Below are 17,069 nucleotides of genomic sequence, written 5' to 3'. Positions count from 1 at the left end.
TGGTCCGAATTATCAGGTGAAATTCAGCCGCCAGACTCCACCCTTCGGCATCCGCTTCCTAACACTAGACAAGGGCAGCCAGTTCCTCCCACCTCCCCCAAAAGTGGCAGCGCGCACTGGCGAGAGGTTCTTGCTCCCTCTCCTAACTCTGCGAGTGAAAACATCCTGTCGGCACCAGAAACTGGTAGGTGACCCCCTGATGCTATGATGACGATGCAATAACAAACTCTAAGAAATACAGAGTCCTTGGTTTGTGGCAGGCACTGAGCCAAACCCTTTACACACATTTCTCATGTTCCCACCATTATGCTAAGGAGCAGGTGTGATCACTATGATGCCCATTTCCAGGTGGGAAGACTGAGGCTCAGAGAGGTTAAGAGTGAGTAGATAGTTACATTTGCACCCAGTTCTAGAGGGCTCTAGAGTGGAAGCCGATAATTTCTAGAACTTGCTCCTGCAGCTCCTCTTCCCGATCCCCCACCCCCACCTCCTCCCTCCAGCCACCCAGACCCCCAATCTCCACATTAGCATCCCCGCTGAGTTTAGGACATAAAATCCATGTCTCCTCTTTGACTTCCTCCTGTCCCTGAGCCCTCCTCCCTGCCAGGTAACTCCTCACAGCCAGCCCCTGGGGAGGCGGGTATAATTATAGATTTTTGAGGACACAATTGTGTTCTCCAGCCCCAGGGCCCGAGCAGGGTTGGGCTTGCTGGGAAGACAATTAAACCACTGTCCGCAAATTAGGGTTCTGCAGGAAAAGGAGGAGGCTTGATTGTATGCAGCATCTTCCTTTCTGCTTTTAATTGGGGGAGGGGAGTGTTTAATACCCCCAGACCCGGTTATCAGGGCATCACCTGCAGGAAAGAGCTTGCGGCCCTAGCGCAGCCCCTCAGTTTGGCTTCTGGAAAGGCAGGGGTGACCTAGAAGAGCTTACCAGCCCTTCAAGAGCAGGGGCCTGACCTTCTTCCGAACCTTCCAGACCCTGGAATACCTAGGGCTTTGCCTTCAGGTCTGGGTTCAAATGCTGTTTCCTCTACCCCCTAGCTGTGTGACCGGACAAGCCTGTCTACCTCCCTGAGCCTCGGATTCTTTATCTCATAAAGTAGAGAATGAGGGGATGCAGGGGAGGATTACACAAGGCAACATATGCCTCATGCACGTAGTAGGTGCTCAAGAAACAGCACTGCTTTCTCTCACTTTCTAGCTCAAAATTCTCTCCCAAGAAAGATTTTAAAGATGCTTCTTTGTAGCCTCATTAGATTATGCAGTGGACACAACATCTGTATTTCATTCACACCCGGCCCCACGACTTCTCACCATCAGTCTTGTATCTCCTCTGCTTCCTCATTTCTCCCCCAAGCAAACAGTAGGCCCCAAAAAGGGGGTTTGTCCGACAAAGGCAGTCCCAGCCCAGGCCCCAGCTCCCTCTGTCTCTGAGTTCAGATTCCCCATCCCAGACCCTCTGGTTCAGCCTCAAGTCTCCTTTCCCTCTGCACAGTCTTCCCTGCTGTTCCATTCTTCAAAGCTCTGGTTTGAGGCTGCTTCCTCCAGGAAACCTGCAGGAATTAGACCCCAGCCCATCCATCAATCTCTGCCAGAGTGAGAGCGGGGGGACTGGTGGCGGGGGCAGCACCTGGGCAGGGGAACCCAGGCGGAGCTGGAGCGTGAGAGAAGCAAAGGAAGAGAGCAAGAGAACCAGTGTGGGTGGCCCTGCGGGCCCTTGGTTACCTCTCTGACCAGGTCCTCCTTGGTGTCCCCTGCGTCTCCGAGTCCTCCCCTCCCTGCCCCACTAGAATGCGTTAGAGGAAGATACTGAGTGTCTGTGTCTCCCCCAGCCTGAGAGCTTCCCCAGGACAGGGCCCCTGCATTGTCCAGCATGGATCAGGCATGTAGGGGGTGCTATTAGGCATTTGTTGAATAAGTAAAGAAATAGCCCGGCTGCATGGCTCAGTGGTTGAGCGTCGACCTATGAACCAGGAGGTCATGGTTCGATTCCCAGTCAGGGCACATGCCTGGGTTGCAGGCTCAATCCCCAGTGTGGGGCGTGCAGGAGGCTGCCGATCAATGATTCTCTCTCATCATTGATGTTTCTATCTCTCCCTCTCCCTCTCCCATTCTCTCTGAAATAAGTAATAAAAAATATATTTTAAAAATAAAGAAAGTGAGAAAGGTCAGACAGAAACCCAGAGAACTTAAGTTAGAGACTGTAAGCGAAAGAAAACAAAAAAGATAGACATCATTCATTCATACCGTCGTTCATTCATGCAACATTTATTGGGCACCTACTATTTGCCAGACTATTTTCGGGGAGACTGCACTCCTAAGAGGAGGGATGGGGACAGACACATGGGCACAGGCAACCTGATCAGGCCCCAGCAAGACAGCCCCTCCTCAGCCTCCCTCCTTGTAGCCCTCACGACCATTGGTGCCCAAGCTGGCTTGGCCCACATGAGCCAAACTGATAGGCAAGCTGGCAGCTCCCCAGAGGGCCCATAAAGTTGTCATGTGAAGTGCAACCAAGAATGAAATGGGAATGAACAAATGCTGGCCATGGCTGCTTTGCTGGCAGCTCCCCACCCTGTCCAACCTTGAGGTCCATGGACCAGCCCCATCAACCCTGTGGGTCATCCTTTGAGCAGAGGCCCACAAGCCAGAAAGTTGATGTGCCTCATCCCACAAAACCCTCGCAGCAACCCGCCGAGCAGGGATCACTGTCCCTTTACTCCAGGAGGAGAAACGGAGGCTCAGAGAACCGGGGGGTGGGGGGGGAGGGGGGGCGGGGGGGCCAGCATGGCCAGTCCCCCCTCCCTGTGCCGGCAGAAGGAGACCCGCCTCTGTGCCAGACACGGTACACGGGCCCCACTTCATCCTCCCAAAGACCTTAGGAGGTGGCTCTATTTTAAAAAAGTGTTTTATTTATTTTTTAAGAGAAAGAAAGGGAGAGGGAGGGAGAGAGAGACATCAATGTGAGAGGGAAACAGCGATCCATTGCCTCCTTCCCGCACCCCGAACAGGATTCGAACCGAACCCCGGGTGTGTGGCCTGACCGGGAATGGAGCCGGTGGGTGGCCTTTTCAGAGCACGCACGAGACGACACTCAACCAACTGAGCCACGCCGGCCAGGGCCCGTGGTTCCATTTACTGTCAGCCCCACTTCACAGGAGGACCAAGGCTCAGCGAGGATGTGTTGGTGCCTGAAGTCACACAGCACGAAGGAACAGAGCCAGATTTCAACCCCAAGGTGGACCACAAAGTTTCCCAGCCAAAACCTGAGTCCTCTCTAAGCTCCTGCTCCGCTTCAGCAGTAAAAAGTGTGACTCTGTGGGGGCCATTTCCAGAGAGCCTGCCTGCTCTGTGCCCCAGCGCAGCTGGGTGCTGGGGCTGGAAGCGTGTGTGGCCACCTTAACTCCCGGTGGGAGGCAGGGTAGGGGGAAAGGGTTACAGAGGAAGTGTTCAATGACACCCAGCTCACCGTGAACCTCACTGCACCCCTGAAATCAGGAGATGGAAATGTCCATTAGAGAAGGACCTAGATAAGCAGATGGAAAACCCCCAAAGACTGAGAAGGCGGGCCTCAGCCAGAGCCCTCCCCTCCTCCCCAGGGATGGGAGCAGAGTGACTGCCCTGGGATGGGCCAGGGGAGGCACTGAGCCTTCTCTTTGTTCCCTCCTGGGCCTGGCAGGCTGCCTGCAGCCAGAGGAATCGAGGTTGTGAGTCGATGAAAGGTTGTTTCATCTTGTAGTGGACAAATTTCCTCTTCTCCAGGAGTGGAGAGGGAGGTATCTTGTACAAAAGCTTACAGAATCGCAGTGCTGAGTGGAGACACGCTGGTCTCCGCATGCAGCAGAAGCTCGGGGAATGACCCCCCACTGGGCCAGGCGCCATGCTGCTGGGCTTCCAAAAGGCTCAGACCAGGCCCTGCCCCTCCAGGAGCCCAGAGTCCACAGGGGACATACTCCAGGGACCGTTGTGTGGACAATAAATGTACAGTTGTCCAGGGTGTGCACTAGTCACATAGCTGTGCAAAGTGCAGTGCTAGGAGGGGCCAAGGCCAGCCGACGTGTGCCTGGAGAGTCAGGGAAGGCTTCTCGGAGGAGGGGGCATGCTTGAACTTGAGTGGGGTCTGAACAATCAGGGGGAGCTCAGAACAAGAAAGGACATACCAGAGAGAGGGCTTCCCAAGTTCAACCTTTTGGGGACCACCCTCACGGTCTCTGCAGAGTTCCTGTACCACCTGCACTGTCATTTACTTGATGTTTATTTTCGAAGCCTCTTTCCCTTTTTACTTGAAAAAATTCAGCTTAAAAGGAGACTTTTATTACTGCCATAAACAGAAAATCAGCATCATCTGCCATAAATAGAGGGTAAGTGTAAAAATAAACACGATGAAAACCAAACAGCGTTTGTAAATTCTAGCCAGGAAAGGCTGTTTATCGGCGGCTACAAGCCTCCATCTCCATTTCTCTCATTAACAAGGGAGACAGGCGAGAATGAGGTGTCAAATTCAAAGCAGCACCGAGCAGAGACGTTCTTCTCGAGGAGAAGGGGTTTGGATGCAGGTCCTGCTGAAGGCGGACACCAGCGGGCAGCCACCACCACGCCCCCCCCTCACCCTCCATCACCGGCTCTGGCTCCCTCGGCCACTGGGAAGCCTTCCCAGCCACTCACCTACCACAGTCCTACCGAGTCTTCCGTCTGGCTGATTCCCCACACGGTTCCCCGCGCCTTGCACGTGGCGAGCACTGACACCTACGTTAGGAGCAGGAGGTCTGAATGTGCGCTCACAGGCCAAGGAACAAAGAAACGAATGGAGGACGCCCTGTGGCACTTCCCGAGGCACTGACTTCCCTCCCCCGAACGGGAGAGAACATTATTTCCGTCTTAAAACAAACATGAATATATTATGGAGCACAACACAGAATTTATGAATTTTAAATGAAATAGGAGACATCAAAGAAACGCTGGCCCTGGTGGGAGCTGTTTACTCTTCTATGTGGGGCACAACCTCCCCCCCCCCCCTCCACACACACACATCGGAGGCCTCCTGACCCACACAATCGGAGGTCTTGTTCATTTCTGTAGCCTGGGGGGGTCCTCAGACCACGCTCTGTGCACAGGAGTGTGGATGTGTGGGCTTAAGGGGGAAGGGGCCCGGGAGGAAAGAGAGGGAACGGGGTGGGTGGAGCCCAGGATTTACAGGTGAGGATGCAAGCTGCAGCTCACCCTGACTCGCTGTGTGGCTTTGTGTGCGCTGCTCCACTTCTCTGAGCTTTGGGTCCCACATGTGTCATGGCTTAAAGCAGCGGTTCTCAACCTGTGGGTCGCGACCCCTTTGGCGGTCGAACGACCCTTTCACAGGGGTCGCCTAAGACCATCCTGCATATCAGATATTTACATGACGATTCATCACAGTAGCAACATTACAGTTATGAAGTAGCAACGAAAATAATTTTATGGTTGGGTCACAACATGAGGAACTGTATTTAAAGGGCCAGAAGGTTGAGAGCCACTGGAAAGGCTTGAGGATTAAATGAACTAATACACGTGAAGAGCCTGTTTCAGGGTTTGGGACACAGTGGAGCCTCAGTACCTGGTGGTACGACTCCCTGCTGAGATCTAGACACACACACAGGCACATTCATGCAGGTGGGGCCCCTGCTCAGCCTAATAACCATTAAAATAGCTAACATTTTTGAGCACCTACTATGCACTAAGTACCTGGTGATGGTGTGTCTCAATTTCCTCATCTGTAAATGGGGATAATAATAGCTCCCTCGAAGGGGTGTTGTAAGGATTAAATGTGTTAAGATTTATAAAGTGGACTGCCTGGCACAGAGTGTATGCTATGGAGTTGTTTCCTTATTTAATTAGTTTCAATTGAAGTGAAATACACATAACATAAAATTAACCATTTTAAAATAACAAGTGGCATTTAGTGCATTCATAGTGTTGTGTAACCATCCCCTCCATCTTGTCCCAAAACATTTCACCACCCCCTCCCCCCCCCCCCATCCCCATTAAGCGGTCACTCTCCAACCCCTGGCAACCACCAGCCTGTCTCCTGTCCCTATGGAGTTGCCTGTGCTGGATAGTTCACATAAATGGAATCATAAAGTCTATGGTCTTTTGGGATTGGCTTTTTTCACTTAGCATAATGTTTTTGAGGTTCATCCACATTGTGGCACATATCATATTCCATTCCTTTTTATAGAATTGTTTCTTGAACAAAATAAAATTTCTCACTGAATCCCCCCCAAAAAACCTGGAAAGTAGCCACTGTCCTCATTCTCCTTACTGATGGGGAAACTGAGACACAGAGAGGGTGGGGATTTGCCAGGGTCCCCTGCCAGGCAGCCCTGACACAGCCAGGAGGGCCGTGCTGGCACCTGGGGCTGGGGGCAGGGTGCCTCCCAAGGCCACGGGCACATACGGAGGGAGACAGCAGTGGAACTGCAAATCCAGGAAGATCTGAGGAGTGAAAATATCCTGGCACTTGCAGGAGTGTGGGAGTTGAGCAGGTTTCCCCCGTGGAATTCCCGCCTCCGCTTCCCACACGCCTGAGCTACAGGGAGGAAAAGGGTTTGGGAGGGAGAGAGGCAAGTGTGGGAATGTGCCGGGATCCGGGGGTGGGGGAAGGCACACAGGCATCTCCCCTCATCCTCACCGGCACATCCTGCCAAGTCCGTGGGTGAGCCCATTGCACCGATGGCTAGTGAGGCTCAGAGAGGTTGAGTGGGGCCAGGATTGGAGCCCATGAGCGTCTGACCCCAAAGCCCAGGCATGTACTCGTCCAGGCTGCCTGCCAGAGGCAGAGAGGGGGTGAACAGAGGACGCAAAGGAGGATGCAGCAGCCACAGGGATAAGCAGGTGTCCCAGAGCCCAGAAAGGAGCACCCTCCCGCCCCCAATCCACTGAGGAGAAAAGAGAGAGATTGGGGAGGCACCCTGGGTGAAGCCACGGGGACAGAGAAGAAGGGGAGGGGCAGGGATGAGGGCACCAGAAAGCCAGGTGCAGAGACCAAGAGGAGGGGAGAACTGAGGCAGATCCCAGGGATGCTCCCGGAAGGCACCGGCAGAGAGCAGAGTACCCATGCTGCCCTTCCCTGCCGACCTGGCCTGGGTGGAGCCCAGCCCCCCCTTCCCAGCCCCTCCCCCTCCTGCCCAGGTGTGCTTGGGAAACCTCAAGGTTGCAGCAGTAAATATGTGGGCTCAGGCTGAGCCAGATTTGAACCCCAACTACATTTTCTCATGGTGGGCCAATCTCTGAGCCTCAGTTTCCTCATCTGTAAAATGGGTGCTGTGGGGACTCAACAGGCTCACACATACCTGTGTCTGTCACAACAGTGGGCTCCGTGGGGCATTATCATGGTGGTGATGACCAGGCTGCTATTTATGCTGCCTCTCCCTGGGAGGTCTTACTCCAGCTTCCCTGTCCCCAAAGCTCCCACCTCCCTTTCCTCACCTAGAAGACTAGCCTGGCCTTTTCAAACGCAAGGACTATTCTAGAACTAGCTGAAGGGTTCTGCCCCTCCCCGAGGCCTTTGCACTTACTGTTTCCTCTGCCTGGGAGGGGATTTAACAGCAGCAGCGAAGCAGGGTGGGGCTTGGGCTCCCAGCACCTAGCTGGAGTTCAGGGACCACTCCTGGGTCTCTAGGGGCATAAAGAGACCAGCTGGTGCGTCTCAGAGCCCCTGCTCCCTCGGCCTCCTGTCAGCTGACAGCCAGCCTGCCCTCCCCCTCCCTTGCCTTTGCCTGCCTGGGACCATTAGTGCTGCTTCGTTTTGAGCGCTATTTCCACTGCCATGCGCTCTGGCCGCCGGCCTCCATTAGAGACCCTTTCTCTGGCCGATGACAGCCAGCAAACAGCTCCCCTGTGAGCTGGCCGTAATTGCTGCCGCCTCCGAGGCTGGAAATAATTTTTTTAAAACCTCACAAAGCAAAACAGACACTCTGCCCCCTGCTCTTGCCTTCCCTGCCCTCAGCGGGGAACCAAGCCTGAGGGTTCTAAGAAAGGGGGGTCAATCAAGACCCCCAACTCCAAGAGACACCCTTAATATGCCAGGCTGGGAGAAAACAAAGTTTGGGCTTTGCCCCCTTGCTCTGAACGAGGTGTGGGGCCCCTGGCCCGCTGCAAATCTCTAGGCCTCAGTTTCCCCTCTGCAAGATGGGTACGTTGATGGACGCCTGGGGTGCCTCAAGGGGTGGTCAGGATGAGGCTCTGACAGGAGGTCATGGGCCTCTCTGAGGAGCTACATGAAGCATGAAGGAGAGAGTTAGAAGGCAGGAGAGGTCGGAAAAGAGGCTGCCAGAGGAGGAAATGCTCGGGAAAAGGCCCTGAGGAGGAAGGAGCTGGGTGTGCTAAAGCCCTAGGCAGAACACCAGTGTACTCATACACCCAGGCACACACGCTACACACCCACGTTCCCATCATCCCCTGGACACTGCGGCCAGCCCAGCATCCTGAGCCCACAAACTCAGCCCCTTCCGCAGGGAGCAGCTTCTCCTCCATCAGCCGCTCCAGCCTCCAAGTCCCTTGCCACTCCCCACTTGCACGGCCATACCCACCCAAACACCAGCCACACCTTTTCCCTCCCCACTTAGGAATCTTCTGAGGCTTCCCCTGCCCTGGAGATCAAGACCAAGCACTGTGGTCTGCTTTGCCAGATACACACGATTCTCCAAATGAGGCCCCTGCCAGACCCAGGCAGTCAGGCCAGGCTCTCAGCCCTGGAGGTCCCTGGACACTGGCTGAGAAAGAGACCACCTCCCTCAGGAAGTCTTCCCTGACTGCACCAGGACACAGCAACCACTCTCACTGGAAACCTGCAGAGACCTCCTTTGGGGTGACTCACCTTCCCTTGCATTTCCTGGGCTCTCATCTCTGGTTTTCTGTCCTCTATTGTCTCTCCCCAACACCCACCCCCTGAAGACACTCATTCACCAAGGGCTTGCTGGGGAAAGTGAATGAGGATTCATTCCAGGGGCTGCCCCTGGTCACGTGAGAGGACTGTGGGGGAGGGGAAGGTTCCAGGTCCACGCCTGGCCCTGCTGCACACTTGCCCTGTGTCTTGGGGCCAGCCCTGGCTCCTCTCTGGGCCTCAGTTTCCCCCCTGGTGAAATGAAGGCTGCTTCTCCTGAGGACCACAGGTGGGCTTTGGCACCTCCACAAACCCTCGGCAAACAATGTGGTATTTTTTTCTGAGGAAAAGATCCAGTTTTCATCAGATTGTCAAGAGGGTTGTGTTTTCCAAAATAGTTCGGAACCACTAGTCCACACGAGTTCCAGTGTCCCTTGTAGCTTCATCATTTGGTCGTTCATTCTTCTATTCACTTCATTCATTCAACTGACATTTCTTGAGTGCCTTGTCCGTGTGGAAGTCATTATGATATTCGGAATATATGTGTGTATAATCCGAGATGTCATCTGAAGAGAGGGGTGTGTGTGCACGTGTGCGTGTGTGTGTGTGTGTGTGTGTGTGTGTGTGTGCAGAGAGGCAGAGAAAGGGAGGACAGAGGTGAGAAGAGGGAGGGAAATGGATACAGCAGACACCGAGAAAGGAACAAAGAAAGATGGAGAGAGATTGAAAGACAAAGATAGGGAGCAAAAGAGGAAGAGAGAGAAAGAGAGAGAGAGACCCAGATAAAGATAGAGACAAACCATGGGAGAGAAAGATCCAGAGAACGAGGGACAGCAGAGCATTTGCCACAGATGGGCACTGTCAGTCCCCCTAATTGATAGCTCTGAGTGAGGCCCCCTCTCCCAGCTCCAGATGCTCCCAGAGCCTCTATGCTCTGTCCCAAGGGTAACAGCTTGCAGGGGGGCAGGGCAGGGAGGCTGGCATTGAAGCAAAGGCTACTGGGCAGAGGAAACCAGCCTGGCCAGGACGCTAAAGGACCACCCAGGGTCCTTCCCACCCAAACACACTCACTCCACACATTCACTCAGACAGAAACGCCAGCCCCTCCTAGAATACCAGGCAGGTGCACCCAGGGTCACATGCACGGCCCCGGGTCCCACCGCTCCCCACCCACTGTGCCGGACTTAGATCTAGGAGCCCAGACTCTCAGACCCTTGCTCTTTCAGCCAGGCCCAGGCCTTCCCAGCATGTTGGATTGTGAACCCTGAGAGGACCCCATGAAGTCAGAGCGCGCTCCGGAACAAAGCACCTGCCCGCACACCCACCTGCTTGGCAGCCAGGAGCGGACAGATGAGCGGCTGAGAGCTCCAGCTCTGCAGTCCCACAAGCTGGGCTCAAGCCTGGCTTTGCCATTCAACATCTGTGTGCCCTCAGGCAAGTGGCATCACCCCCGGAAGCCTCAGTGCCCTCCTCTGTAGAATGGGAGAGCCCTCCTCCTAGGGCCGATGGGGGTTACATGAGAGGGGGGACGGGAAGGGGTAGGCACAGAGCATGCTGGATGAGCGCTGGCTGGTACTTCAGTTCACAGACCCCCGAGGGCCACTGAAAGCTGAACACCAAGTGCCGGATGGAATTCCGCCACTGGCCCCATCCTCACCTGCTGATTGGAGGACAAAGGACGCGGCTTGGAAGAATTCTAGGTACTCCGAGCTTGGGCGAACTCAGCACGGTTCAGGTGGGGAAACTGAGGCCCAGGGAGGGGCAAGGACCTGCCAGCCACCCAGAAGGTGGAGCAGGGGAGGGTGGATAAAAACCCAGGGCCCATTCCCCTGCCTAGACTCTAGCACTTTACCTCGGAGCTGAAGTGACGTCACAAAGGAGTCACTGCGCCCAGCCTACGCCTGAAGACAGGGGACAGCAAGGGCCCCACCCCTGCCACCTCCCTGTGTGAGGCCGGGCATCCTCCACCCACGTGGGCCTTCTCCCAGCACCATCACTGAATTGCTGTGTGGCAGACAGAGCTCTATTAAGCTCTCACTGTGTTCCGGCTTCTGCCCACTTCACCAGTTTTTGCTCCTTTGGGAAATAAAGCAGGAATCCCCTCTGTAACATCTCCAACTAATAACTACTGGTGGGGTCCAGCATGCATGCGCTCTGTGATGAGCAGTTCACTACTGAATACCCTCACTGCCCGGGGGCGAGTGCCCTTCTCCAGGTTGAGCTTCATCTCTGCTACTTAGCACAATTTATGCATATATTTTTATAGGTTTAGTTGAGCAAGAAACGTATCTGTCTTCTTCACTGATATGTCTCCAGTGGCTTACCGAGCCTGGTACATGACAGGCGCTCAGTCAATATTTGTTGAGTGAATGAATGAATGAATGAATGATTAAACTTCCAATTCATGGCAGCAGCCCCTGGTCGACCAGTGGTTCCCAGTATGAGAAGGAGGGAGCATGAGGTGGGAGGGGTGGCCTGTGGGCCAGCACATCCACAGTCCTGTCATTCCCACACATGACGTGCCTGTGTACCACCCCTTATGACCTTAATGTTTTCCTATAAACTAACCCACTATTTTTTAATATCCCCGTTACTGCCATTCTAAGCAATCATATCCGTGAAATCACAGCTTTGATGTGCTGGTTATATTTTTCTAATCTACATTAAAATAGATGCATGACTATTACAACAGAAGAGGTGTGTCTGGATTCTGCCTAAAATCATCTCTCCGGTAGGACCCGGTCTCGCTGAGGGTCCTGGGGGACTTGAAGAAGGGTTTCAACTCGGGCTCACAGAGAGGTGGATTTCTTCCCCTCGTGAGCCTGCCACCCTTTTGCTGATGGGAGAGTCTCATCAGGGTCTGGGAGCAGAGGACACACCCTGAAACCCCATTCCCAGTCAGGCTGTAGCATCTCATGCACCCCAGGGGGCAGGGCCTGGGTCTGCCAACCGCAAGGTGAAACCAGCCTTACCCACCCCAGGATGTCCTTGCCATGGGCAGTAGGACGAGGAAGGGTTCCAATCTTGTGATTCTTCTACGAAAAAACCTGGATTCCTTATGAAATTAAAATTACGTGTATTAACTTGGAATGAGCAAAAGTTTAGGAATTCTGACCTCTGACCTCTGCCTTGTGCTTCTTGCCATCTGTTCACTCCCTGCCACCTCCCTGTGCTGGGCATTGTAGTGGGTGCCAGAACACGAGGGATTCTTGACCTGTTCCTGCCCTGGAGCCCCCAGTCATTACAATGCGGAGGCAGGAGGGTGAGAGGGCCCAAATTCTGGCCCAGATTCCCTTTGAGGCTCACCCTTGCCATAATCCCATCAATAACTGCTTTGGTCCCTAAAGTTCAAAGTCATGGCCAAGCACCTGGAGGTGGGCTTGCTTCATGCCACCACCTTGCCCCTCTTTCCAACACCCACCCTCCTGTGGGCACTTACGTCACTGTCACATCTCCTCCTCCCCCCCCCCCATTTGATTTCCTCAGCCTCCAGGGCAGCTATAAGGTCACTGAGACAGGGTTTGGGTCTAGGCTTGCCGCTGCTGCTCCCCTCCCACACCCAGTGCAGAATGTGGTCACCATGGTCCCTGGTCCTTCCACCTCTCCCTCCTTCTCTCTGGGGGCCTCAACAGCACTGTGAGCACGTACTCTGGAGCCACATTCCTGGGTTCAGATCCAGGCTCCTACACTTGCTACGTGCATGACCTCGGGCAAGCCTTTCAACCACCCCTCCAGGGAAAGCGCCCCTCCCCACCTCTTAGGTTTTTTCTGAGGATCAAATGAGATGAGGCCATTTAAGGCCCTCCCATGACACTCAAACATTTGCTTCCATGTATTTCTCTCCCTATTTGTACAGACTTGGATAAGGTGATTCCAAAAGTCAAATACCTCCCAGGAAATTTCGGGGAAATGCTCTCTTGCCCATGGCCTCGGTCTTCCCCTCTGTGAAAGGGGTTGAGGAAGATGGTTCAAGGGGCCTTGCTGACTGGGTCTGAGCCTTGGTGATTCATGCCAAGTGCTCCATCTCCTGCCCTGGCAGCTGGTGGGTTGGAAGGGATCACTCTCAACCCTGACCTTGTCCCTTTGTGGGAGATTTCCCCAACACCCCTGCTGTCACCATGGTGATGAGCTGAATTCCCCATCCTGCTGGCCGCCCACAGTTCCCCTTGCTTGGGGAAAGGCCGCAGGAGCCGCTGATAGGCAAGGTGTCAAAGCCAATTGGTGTGAAGGACTTGGGGAAAACCGCTTGTGAGGGCCAATTCCCCACAGGACGCCAGGAAACCCTCAGCCCAAGGCAGAGTGTTTACGGGCGTAATTGATAGAATAATCACTAACACCCAAGACAACGGCGGACACATTTTTAACATCATAACCTTCGGAAGACAGTATTCAATTTTCTCCATCTCCCAGCCACCAAACTAGCCAGCTTATTGACGGCGAGATACCAACAGTTCTCGAGGAACACGAGAAAGCCAGTCATTTTTCAGTACACAGGCTGTTTGCCAAATGGCCCAATGGCTTCCACCCCTCCCCCAGCGCCCCGCTACTCCCTCCTGGCAACAGAGAGAACCTCAGGACAGTGAATCACTCAGTGGACAAAGTGCCCGGCCAAGTCAGGATCTTTGTCTGCATTGGGGTGCATTAATAATTGAAGGTGCTGGCCTAGGTGTGTGTGTGTGTGTGTGTGTGTGTGTGTGGCAGGGCGGGGTGGGAGGATGGATGTTTGTTGCAGTATAAGGCTCCCTGGGGCTCCTCTCAGGGTCCACATACCTACTCCAGCCTGGACCTCTCCCTCTCTTGCAAAACCAGACTAAACCAGCAGCTCCTGGCACCCGGCAATTTCCTGCCCCTATGTGTGAATACTTAAGGCAACGGCTCCCAAACTCCAGGCTGCAGGAGAATCATCTGGGAAGTTTATTAAAATGCAGGTTCCAGGGTTCCAATAGGTCTGGGGAAACCCTGGATCTGCATTTAATAAACTCTCTTTATTCCAAGGCAGGGGGTCTGCAAAGATCCTCACAAAGACCCCCTTCTGGACCCCTCCTTTGGGCAAGTTCTGGAAGGTTACTGGAGGAGTCCAGCCCAGCTGACTCTGTCTAACTTGCCCGTGGCCTCAGCAAGATCCTGCCATCTTTCTGAGCAGCTGGTTCCTCTTGGTGGAGCCCACTGCCTTACGAGTCCTCTAGGGAGCTGGAAGCGGGTGTGCTTGGTAGGAACTGTGCTGGGGATCAAGTTTTGTCACATGACCTGTCAAGCCCACCTCACGGCTGTCCTGAAGCAGGCAGGCCCAGAACTGCCAGGCACACCTTTATTCTAGGCACAGCCCTCCAGCTCCCTGTACAGACTCAGCGACCTTGGGCAAGTCATTGGTCCTCTCTGAACCTCAAGATCCTCTTGTGCCCAACACCAGCCTTCCGTGAATAATGTCAGCATCAGTGAGTTAACACTGGCAGGATGTGGCAGCACCTAGCATACAGTAGGGTTTCATAAATGTTAGTTCCCTTTCCTCCCACCCCTACTGTGCTCATGGCAGTGAGCTAACCCTCTTTGATAAGGAAAAATCAAGATAGCTGCTATTTACTGAGCAGACACTGACGGTACCACCCCAGCCTCCAAAGTCCTGATGCCTCCCTAAAAGGCATAACCATTCATTCCCCAATTCATTCTTCATGCCTTTAAAAAGCTCTCTGTGAAGTGGGCTGAAGGGAGGTAACAAGGCGATGGGAAGCGAGACAGATGTCCTTGAGGACCCATCTGACCACAGGCTCTCCCTGTGACAAGCCCTCGGTCGGGCAGGCAGAAGGCGTTAGCTGGGCTGCCGGGCTCGGCTCAGATTGAGCTGGAGAGGTAAGCAGCCAGCAAGCAGTCGGAGTCAGTGGGCCTCTCCCCAGGAGCCCCTGCTTGCGCCTCCACCCCCACACCAGACATGGAGACACCTTCCTAACCCGGCCACATTTCCTGAATCAGCTCAGGACATGCGGAGCCCAGGAATAATGAAACGATCAGGCTCCAATCTGCTAAACAGCAATTTCTGGGCTTTTTCAGCACACACAGCTTTTATCAAATTGGTATTCTCCTCCTGAACACAAATGGCTTATTAGACATGACCCACTTATTCACCGCGTCTCACTATCATTAATAACAGTTTCTTTTTGTGATTAAGTGAGTGGCTCCAAACCCTTCCTATGGTGGCGGGCGCCTGGCCCCGCAGAGGGGCAGCCGTGTGGGCTCCTCGGCAGCCACTACTTGGTGACTTTGAACCTTGCGATGCTGGGGAAAGGCAGTCTGGCCCCTGCAGAGTTGCCTGGCCTCCTCGTTTCTTGAGGGACAAAAGGAGCCCCGAAGGGGTGACTCACTTGCCCAGAGCCACATCGGCAGTGGGTGAGAAAAGTCCGCTGCCATCTAGCCCCCCCAGCCCCCCTCCTCTGGGCCACGCAGCTGACCTTTCCAGGGTTCAGAGGGACATTAAAGCTGGTAGACAGAGCTGTGCCCCTAAGCACACCTGGCACCAGTGGTCAGGTGGAAAGTGCCACACAAAGGACAAATCCTGCTTCCCTACAGAGGACCGCCTCCTGAACTCAGGAGTGAGAGTGGCACCCAGATCCTTGGGGTCTGGTGCTCCAGGGACAGGTGACCATCACCCTCAGAGCCCCAGTCCTCCTATCTCTCGGGACTGCAAACTCAGGAAAGCCCTTCCTTGGAAAACCCTCCCAGAGGAAGTTTCAACCTTGCCAAGGAAATGAGCGGAGCAAGGAGGGGAGCGGAAGGAGGAATTCCCAGGTTCCCTTGAATGGGAGGGAATCTGACAGGGAGATGGATGTCCTGGAAAAAGCGCTGTCTTTTCCGGCAGACCCTGGGGCCAGTCCCAGCTCAGCCACTCATTCACTGTGTGACCTTGGGCAGGTCCCGTCTCCTCTCTGAGCCTTGGCTTCTCCATCTGTAATTGAGGATTAGAATAACCGTTCTCCTATTTACCGCTGCTCCAAACAGATCGGTAGAAATTAGATGAGGGATGTGAAGGGTGCACAAATGACACACACAGCAGTCACTGTCAAACGTGCTAAGGCAGAGAGGGTGCAGGGAGTCAGAGCTGTCAAAAAGAGAGACCCCAAGAAGAGCTTGGGAAGCTCCCGCACCCTCTGGAGAATCCCACTCATCCATCACACCCCAGTCCAGCCAAAGCGTCTCTCATCACCTATCCCCACCCCCATGCCCCCACCCCTGTCCCAGAGCTTACTCTTTCCCTAAGAATAAATCACCCAGTTCGCTGCCTTTTGTGCAAACCTCCCCCCAGCCCTGTGCATACAGTGCCCAGCACTGGTGCTGCAGCTTCCCCCGCCAGATTGGGGGCCTCTGCAGGGAAGGAGTGGATGGAGGAAGGGTCTCCATTTTACCTGCGCCCTGGTCTCCCCCCCCCCATACAACAGCCTGGCTCACAGGGGACAGGGGCCCCCACAGCTGCTGCCTTAGATGATCTAACTCTGCTGCCAACTTGGATTCCTCTGGGGCTAGAAAGAGCTCTGACACTTAGGCAACTAGTGCTGGGAATGCTTGCACCCAGTTCCCACGGCTGGAGTTGAGATTTCCCACATTTCAGTCCTCCGAGGCAGAGGATAATGGTGAGTGGTGGTACCCTATAGGGGGATGGCAGGGGCTTCCTGCCCACCCCCAGAGGCAGACAAAAACACCTGGTATCCTTTTTCCTCTTCTATGCCTTTGGCTGGAAGCAGCGATCCCAACTATTCCAGTGTCTTGGAGGGGCTCCCACCAAGCCTCCGTCCCTGGGATGCACCCACTCCACAGGGGCAGATGCAGCCCAGGCTCCCAGTGCTCTAGAGGCAGAGTCTCACACCCCCCACATTTCCCAGGGCATGAGGGACAAGTGCAGAGAGGGAGGGGACAAGGGCAGCTGTGGGGTTAAACCCACAAAGGGGAAAGGCAGATGGGCAGGGAGAGGTGGGTGAGCAAAGTGTGTTCACAAGTGTGTATGTGTATTTGCCAGTATGTCTGTGGGCGGGCAGGCAAGAGTTGTGCAGAGTGTGTGAGCCCGAATGCCAGCTGGCAGGGTGTGAGCCCAACAGCACAGTGTCTGATGGGTGTGTGTGTGTGTGTAGTGGGCATAAGTGTGAGTGCTTATGAGTGAGGAGGGGAACTGAGAAGGTGTCTGGAGATGTGTGAGGGTAGGTGTTGTGAGTGTGAGAAAGCAGTGAGT

At 54.3% G+C, this 17,069-nt stretch overlaps 1 protein-coding gene across 1 annotated transcript in view; it reads right to left on the bottom strand.

The window, feature by feature from the left end:
- Positions 1-17,069, bottom strand: part of VSTM2L (V-set and transmembrane domain containing 2 like) — a 30,891-nt gene that overhangs the window by 13,375 nt on the left and 447 nt on the right.

This window comes from Myotis lucifugus, unplaced genomic scaffold (genome assembly GCF_000147115.1).
Source record: "Myotis lucifugus unplaced genomic scaffold, Myoluc2.0 scaffold_393, whole genome shotgun sequence".
Lineage (NCBI taxonomy): Eukaryota > Metazoa > Chordata > Mammalia > Chiroptera > Vespertilionidae > Myotis > Myotis lucifugus.
Note: the sequence above shows the minus strand (reverse complement) of the source record. Positions and strands in the feature narration are given on the sequence as shown.